The following is a 7,975-nucleotide window of genomic DNA, read 5'->3' as shown; positions in this document are numbered from 1 at the left end:
CTGGACTCAGAATGTCTGATAGCATTTTAACCTCCCTTTCTTCAACAAGGTATTAAACTTCCCTACGCTTTTGGTTTCTCTATTGGTAAAATAAATTAATTAATAGTACATACCTACACACCTTTGAACATTACGTCAATGAAAATATGGAAATTGCATAGCACATCGTGAGCACACAATGTTATTATTTGTTATTAATATTGTTTTAATTTAAATATTTCTAAATTAAATAGCCAAGGTTAATTATTTGCAGGTTATCTAGTTAAATTTCTCTCTTGTGAGAATCCTCCTCCATCTCATTCATTCATTCAGTCACTTAGCATATATATCTGGGTGGCCTACTCCATGTTAGACACCGCTCTAGGCTCCAGGCGTTCAGTCAACACAGCCAATGGTCCCTTGCCTCATGGCTTCACATTCAAGGCGAGAAGAGAAAGGTGAAACCAATATGTGACTGGGACAGTGTGAGAGTGAGGTAAGTGCTAAGGAGAAATTAATTAAGAAAGCCATAGGTGAAATATGGAGGATGTTAAAACCGAAGACAGAGGAGTTCAGGAAGGCCTAGAGAGGCACTGCTCTTTGCAAGCACGTGTTTAATTGCTCGTCCGGAAATAAACTCAACATAACCGATTTATTTCGTAGATATGGTTGATGGAAGATGGACTAATAACAAAATGCCTATTAGTCTTTCAAAGTTATCAACTTATTTACTAAAAATACTGATGGGAATATTACCTCGGTTTCTTAAGAGAATAGTAACACAGAGTTAGTAAAACATGCAGTGTGTGTGTGAGCATGCATACATGCAGGAAGTATCTAAATTAAATATTATTAGCTGTAAAACTACTGTTTTACTATTAAAAGCAAACTTACATTCTAACACGTGGACCACCAGTTCCTTGGTTTGATGTAGGCTACTTCTTAAATTTATTTTTTCATTAGAATAAAATCCACTGTATAGATTTTAATCTAAGACTTTTCTCAGTGTGTTTTTATTTTTACTTTGCTTCTTACCCAATCCAGTATGCAGCACAATCTTGTGACCCTTGGCACAGGGAGGCTTGTTATAGGGAAGAAAGCAGAAATTGCATGTATATCTCTTCCCGTATACATTTATATCTATTCATTTATTTCTGAAAGCCTTAAGGATTTCACATGAGGGTTTCCCTACAAGCCAGGGCCTTACACCGATGAGTTGAAACATGCTGAGGTAGCATTTCAGCCACAGAAAGGATGGCCAGGCAGTATGCCTGGGATGTATAACCATAAGTTTTGATCCTGGGAAGCTAAGTAGAGAGTCATTACATAGCAAGGGCCCACTGTGTCCTCAAAAATTAGATGCTAAAAAAATGGAAACATTCTAAATATCTATTTTAAGTTCATGCATGTATAATCAAATTGTGCTAAATACATACACTGGGATACTACTCAGCAATAAAAAAAGGAGCAAATTAGTGATACATGTAACAACCTTGATGAAAACATTATGCTTTTATTATGAGTGAAATAAGCCATATACAATAGAATACATATCCTATGATTCCAATTATATGCAGTTCTAGAATAGGAAAAACTAATGTGTTTACATAGAAAGCAGGTCACTGTTTTCCTGAAGAGGAGGTGGAGAGAAAAATGAGTGCAAAGGGCATGAAGGAACATTTTGGGGTGATGGAATTGTTCTGCATCTTGATAGTGTTATTCTACATCAGACATTTATATAGAATAATCAGATTATATCCTTAAAAGGAGTACATTTTATGTTATGTAAATTATACCACATAATATTAACTTGCAAAAACTGAAATTACTGGTTGTACTGATACACTGGATTAGAAGGGATTATCTGTCTTGTTTTAGGAATATATACTATTCACAACAATTCAGTTGGAACTTAGTGACTAAAATGGAATTACCGCCGAAACCGGTTTGGCTCAGTGGATAGAGCGTCGGCCTGCGGACTGAAAGGTCCCAGGTTCGATTCCGGTCAAGGGCATGTACCTGGGTTGCGGGCACATCCCCAGTGGGGGATGTGCAGGAGGCGGCTGATCGATGTTTCTCTCTCATCGATGTTTCTGACTCTCTATCTCTCTCCCTTCCTCTCTGTAAAAAAATCAATAAAATATATTTAAAAATAAAAAAATAAATAAATAAAATAAAATGGAATTACCTATAGTTGGATGGACAGAGTGGAAATAAGTTTTAGAAATGATAAATATGTCAACTCAGCTATGTATGTAGAAATAGTGTTACATTGACTGTTACATAAATAAAATCATCATAAAATAAATTAATGGAACAGTCCAATTATAAGTCATGTTTTAAAGGAAGTATACTGATTTAAAAATCCTCATGTCAGACTTGCCTGTGGCAGCTGTTCAACAATATTGCTTTGAATAACAGTAGGTGAAATGAAAAGCTCCTACATAGAAAGCAGAAGACCACTGTGCTTGTGTTCTAGTTGTGCCATTTTCACCCTTAGAAAGCCACTTACATTCTCAGTGTATTTATCTCTTATTCTTTTTTATTATTTTAGGGCTGTTAGGACATTGTGATTCATACATCTTAGAAAACTAACCATCATATGTTATTTTATTTTTCCTTTGTCTAAAACCTCTTTTGGGAGGTGAAGTGGTTAAGTGATTAAGGTGATGGACTGCTAAAACCTCTTTTGTACAGTTTATTAGCATGGACTTTGAGATCCAATAGCCCTGGGATAATTTACGTACAGACCTTGGACAATTTATTTAACATCTCTGTGCTTCTGTGTTCTGATGTGTGTGTGTGTGTGTGTGTGTGTGTGTGTGTGTGTGTAAGGGGGATTCATAATTGTTCTTACTTTCTAGGATGGAATAATGTGGTGGACCATGTCACAGTGCTTCCTGTCTATACTAGTCATGAGCCATATTTCAGAAGCGAGGATTGTCAAAATATACTTTGTAAAGCGCTTGTAAATTATTTATATGCTTTATTTCATGGCCTGTCACGAAAACTGTGCAAGTTAAACTGGTTAAATAAATGTTGATTCCATTTCATGGATAAGAAGACCAGATTAAAAAAAATGTTGGTTCAGAAACTTGGAAATCACAAATTAAAGAACTTGGGTAAGAAATGTGCTCTCCTCCTTGTTTAATATAGTCATGTGCCACATAATGATACTTTGGTTGATAACAGACCCATCCATATATGAGATGGCCCTATCTATACTAATAAAAGGGTAATATGCTAATTAGACCGGACATCTTCCTGACTTCCTTCCAGACAAAGCCACTGTGGCAGGGGCCGAGGCAGAGGCAGTTGGGAGTAATCAGGCTGGCAGAGGGGAGCAGTTAGGCGGCGATCAGGCTGACAGGGGGGAACAGTTAGGGGGTGATCAGGCTGACAGGGGAGGGCAGTTAGGGGCAATCAGGCCAGCAGGGGAGGGCAGTTAGGGGTGATCAGGCTGGCAGGGGAGTTGTTTGGGGGCGATCAGGCTGGCAGGCAGAAGTAGTTAGGGGCAATCAGGCAGGGTGGTAGGCAAGTGGTTAGGAGCCAGCAGCCCTGGATTGTGAGAGGGATGTCTGACTGCCAGTTTAGGCCCTGTGGGATCGGGCCTAAACTGGCAGTCACACATCACCCAAGGGGTCTCAGATTGGAGAGGGTGCAGGCTGGGCTGAGGGACACACCCTCCCCCAGTGCACTAATTTCATGCACTGGGCCTCTAGTATATTATAGTGGAGCTGAATTTCCTGTAAGAAGCAGAAGGATATGTGGTTCAGGAGGAATTATTTTTCTTTTTAAATTATAGTTCAGATACAATATTATAGGTTTCAGGTGTATATCCCCATGATTAGCAGTTTATATAACTTGGAAAGTGATCACCCTGATAAATCTAGTACCAACAGATACCATATATAGTTATTACAATACTATTGACTATATATTCCCTCTGCTGTACTTTACATCCCAGTGACCACTCTGTAGATACCAACTTGTACTTCTAAATCCCTTTAACTATTTTTACTTATCCCTCTAACCCCCCTCCCACCTGGAAACCATCAATAAGTAACAGGCATCTGAGTCTGTTCTGCTTGTTTGCTTATTTTGTTTTTAGATTCCACATATGTAAAAATATTTGGCATTTGCCTTTCTTTGTCTGACTTATTTCACTTAGCATAATACACTCTAGGTTCATCTATGATGTCACAAATGGAAAGATTTTTTTCTTTTTTTTTTTTTTTTGTAGCTGAAGTACATGCCATTATATATATATATATGCACCACTTCCTCTTGACCCATTCATCTGTTTTTGGACACTTAGTATCCAGAAACAGTATGCTTCAGTATGTTGGCTACTGTAAATAATGCTGCAGCAACATATGGATGTATATGTTTATTTTTTTTGTTTGTTTTTTTGTTTGGTTTTGGTTTTGGGTTTTTTTTTAGTGTTTTGGGTTTCTTCAGGTAAGTACACAGAAATGGAGTTGCTGGGTCCTTCTTTGTTTAGCTATTGTTTTAAAGTCTATTGTGTCTGGTATAAGCATTGCCTGCTCAGTTTTTTTGTTTTGTTTTGTTTGTTTGTTTGTTTTTAGTTTCCATTTTTATGAACTATCTTTTTCCATCCCTTTACTTTAAATTTGTGTGTGTCTTTCAATCTAAAGTAAGTCTTGTGTAGATAGCATATGTAAGGGTTTTTTTGGTTATCCATTCAGTCACTATATATAATGACTGAGTAGCCAGATTATTATGACCATCCCATCAGTACTTCATTGACACTTTCAAAAATACTGAATATTCAAAACTTCCTAAGCAAATACTCTCAAGGTTTTATTATTATTATTATTTGCATAACTAATTCACTTCATTGTACTGATGGAGTGGTCATAATAATCTGGCCACTCAGTGTATATATAATTGGAACATTTAGTCCATTTGTATCTAAAGTAATTGTTGATAGCTGGCCAATGTTGCTCAAGGTTGAGTGTCAACCCATGAACCAAGAGGTCAATGGTTTGATTCCCAGTCAGGGAATATGCTCATGTTGCAGGCTTAATCCCCAGTAGGGGGCATGCAGAAGGCAGCCAATCATTGCTTCTCTCTCATCATTGATGTTTCTTTCTCACCCTACCTCTCTCTCTAAAATCAATAAAAGCGTATTTTAAAAAATAAAGTAACTGATAAATATGTATTTATTGCCATTTTATTATTTATATTTTTGATCTGATTTTTTTATTCTTCTTTAAGAAGACCCTTTAATATTTCTTGTAGTATTGGTTTGGTAGTGATGAACTTCAGCTTTTCTTACTGGGGAAGGTTTATTTTTTTTATTCTAAATTATAGCTTTTCTGGATAGAATAATCTTGGCTGTAGATCCTTGTTTTACATCACTTTGAATATCTCTTGCCAATCCAATCTGGCCTGCAAGGTTTCTGTTGATAAATCAGCTCACAGTCTTATGGGAGCTTGTAGTAAACTAACTGCTCTTCTCTTGCTTCTTTTAAGATTCTCCCTTTGTCTTTAACCTTTTTCATTTTAATTATGATGTGCCTTGGTGTGGGCATCTTTGTGTTCATCTTCTTTCTGTGTTTCCTAGACTTGTATGTCCGTTTCCTTCACAGGGTTAGGGAAGTTTTCTGTCATCATTTTTTTTCAAATAGGTTTTCAAATTCTTGCTCTCATCTCCTTCCAACAATCCCACGATGTGAAAGTTGGTACACTTGAAGTTGTCCCAGAGGCTCCTTATACTACCTTAATTTTTTTTCCTGTTCTGACTGTTTTTTGTTTTCTTATATTCAAACTTATTGATTTGATCTGCTTCACCTACTCTACTGCTGATTCCTAATAATGCATTCTTTATTTCAGTGATTGTATTCTTTATTTCTGACTGGTTCTTTTTTAAGGTTTCCATGTTTCTTTTTTTATGCTGTTAAAATTCTTAATAATGTTCCTGAGAATCCTAATAACCATTGTTTTTTGTTTGTTTTGTTTTGTTTTGTATATATATTTTTTAATCCTCATCTGAGAACATTTTTTCCATGCATTTTTCCTGGAAGGGAGGAAGGAAGGGGGAGAAACAGTGAGAAACATCAACAAAATTGGTTGCCTCTGACACATACCCCAACCAGGGGGTATTTAACATGCAACCCAGTACTTGGCCTTGACTGGGAATCAAACCCACCACCTTTTGGTGTGTGCGTTGATGCTATAACCACTGAGGAACACTGGCCATGTTTAATCCATTGTTTTGAACTCTATATCTGATAGTTTGCTTAGCTCTACTTTATTAAGTTTTTGTGTGTGGGTGTTTTGGTTTTTATTCTGAAGATTTCTCCTGGTCTGTCACATGGGTCCTGTTCCTTCCTCTCCTCATTCTGGCTGTTTTCATGTGTTTGTTTCTATGTATCAGCTAGAGCTTCTGATTATCCCTGTCTGGGTAGAGTGACCTTATGTAGAAGGTGTTCTGTAGGGACCAGTGACACAGTCTCCCTTGACACTTGGACTGAATGTTCCAGGTGCACCATATGTAGGCTGTGCACACTGTTCAGTTGTAGTTGAGCCTTGATTGCTTTTGTTACATCACTGGGAGGGATTGACCCTCAGGCTGATTGGCTGTAAGGACTGGCTGTGACTACAGAGGAGGAGCTGCTGTGCAGAGACCAATCCCATAGAGCAGATTTCATTTCAGTGGGGCTTTGGTGCCCCCTGAGTCTGTCTTTGAGTGCATTGCTTGTGGAGGTGGCTAGGTTGTAATCTGATGTGGTCTGAAGTTGTTTATCAGATGCCCTGCCCTGGGGCCACCCAGCATGAGCAGATGACTGCTACTTGTGTTGGACAAGGACATGCCCAGAAGAAGCCAAGCTGTGAACTGAGGCTGGCTGCCACTAGTGCCAGGCCTGGGGCCATTTAGCAAGAGGTATAGGTCACACAGAGGCCAGGTGCTGCTAGTTTGAGAGATTTTAGGAAAGTCTAAAGCATGAGCCAAGACAGGCCCTTTGCATAGAAAAGACACTGGACACAGTTGGGTGGACTGGAGTCTCAAGAAATTACCAGGGCCGGGTAAACAGTGCCAGGCTGATGCAGATTCAGATATGGAGACTGCCAGCTCTCTCAGGAGAAGGTTCAGTGATCTCTGCCAGCACTTCCATCTGGGAGAAAGCTGTTCCTCCAGCCCTCATCCTGAAGCCAGACAATTCAGTTATTCCCCATATGATCCTAGTGCCTTTCAATCTCCTGCCCTAGTGCCTTGAACATGAGAGATCAAGTCAGTCAGTGTGTGGACCCTTTAAGAGGAACTGCCTAGGGCTCGAGCAGCCCTTTATCTCACTTAGCCACAATCCCTGCTGGTTTTCTCAGCCAGAAGTTATGGGAACTTATCTTCCCTGCACTAGATTCTGGTGTGGAACGCAGACCTCTGGCTCCTCAGGGGGGACCTCTGCAGCTGAGTTATCCTTCCCAATTTTTAACAGCCACACATGGATTTGGGACCAGCCTTTTCTGTGCTTCTGCCCCTCCTACCAGTTTCAACACGGCTTCTTCTGTATATCCTTAGTTATAAGACTCTGTTCAGCTAAATTTCATGTGGTTCTGAATGGTGGTTGTACTTTAGTTGAGTTGTAATTTTGATGTGGTTGTGGGAGGTTCTGAATAATCTATTTGCTATGCTGCCATCTTAACCAGAAGCCCAGGAGGAATTTTTTTTTCTTTCTCCAACAGGAGCCATGCCTGTGGGGCTTTGCGATTGACTTCTTCTCACTCATAGCACCTGAATTGTGGGTGCACAGATTACATCCCAATTAGTCAGCTACTGACCTGTTTCAGCACAGAGAAACCTGACTCTCCAGTGCAAAATATTCAGAGGCACTGCAGTCCTCCCAGATTTAGTCTGATGGCCATCAGAGTTTATTGTGTAAAATCTTTGTTAAGGACCTAAAGTCATGTACAAAGACACAGGTCCATAGGAGCTAACATAACAAGTAGTAAGTGCCACTGCCACTTTAGT

The sequence above is a fragment of the Myotis nattereri genome (assembly GCF_964212035.1).
Source record: "Myotis nattereri genome assembly, chromosome: 9".
NCBI lineage: Eukaryota > Metazoa > Chordata > Mammalia > Chiroptera > Vespertilionidae > Myotis > Myotis nattereri.
This window is presented reverse-complemented; position numbering follows the sequence as displayed.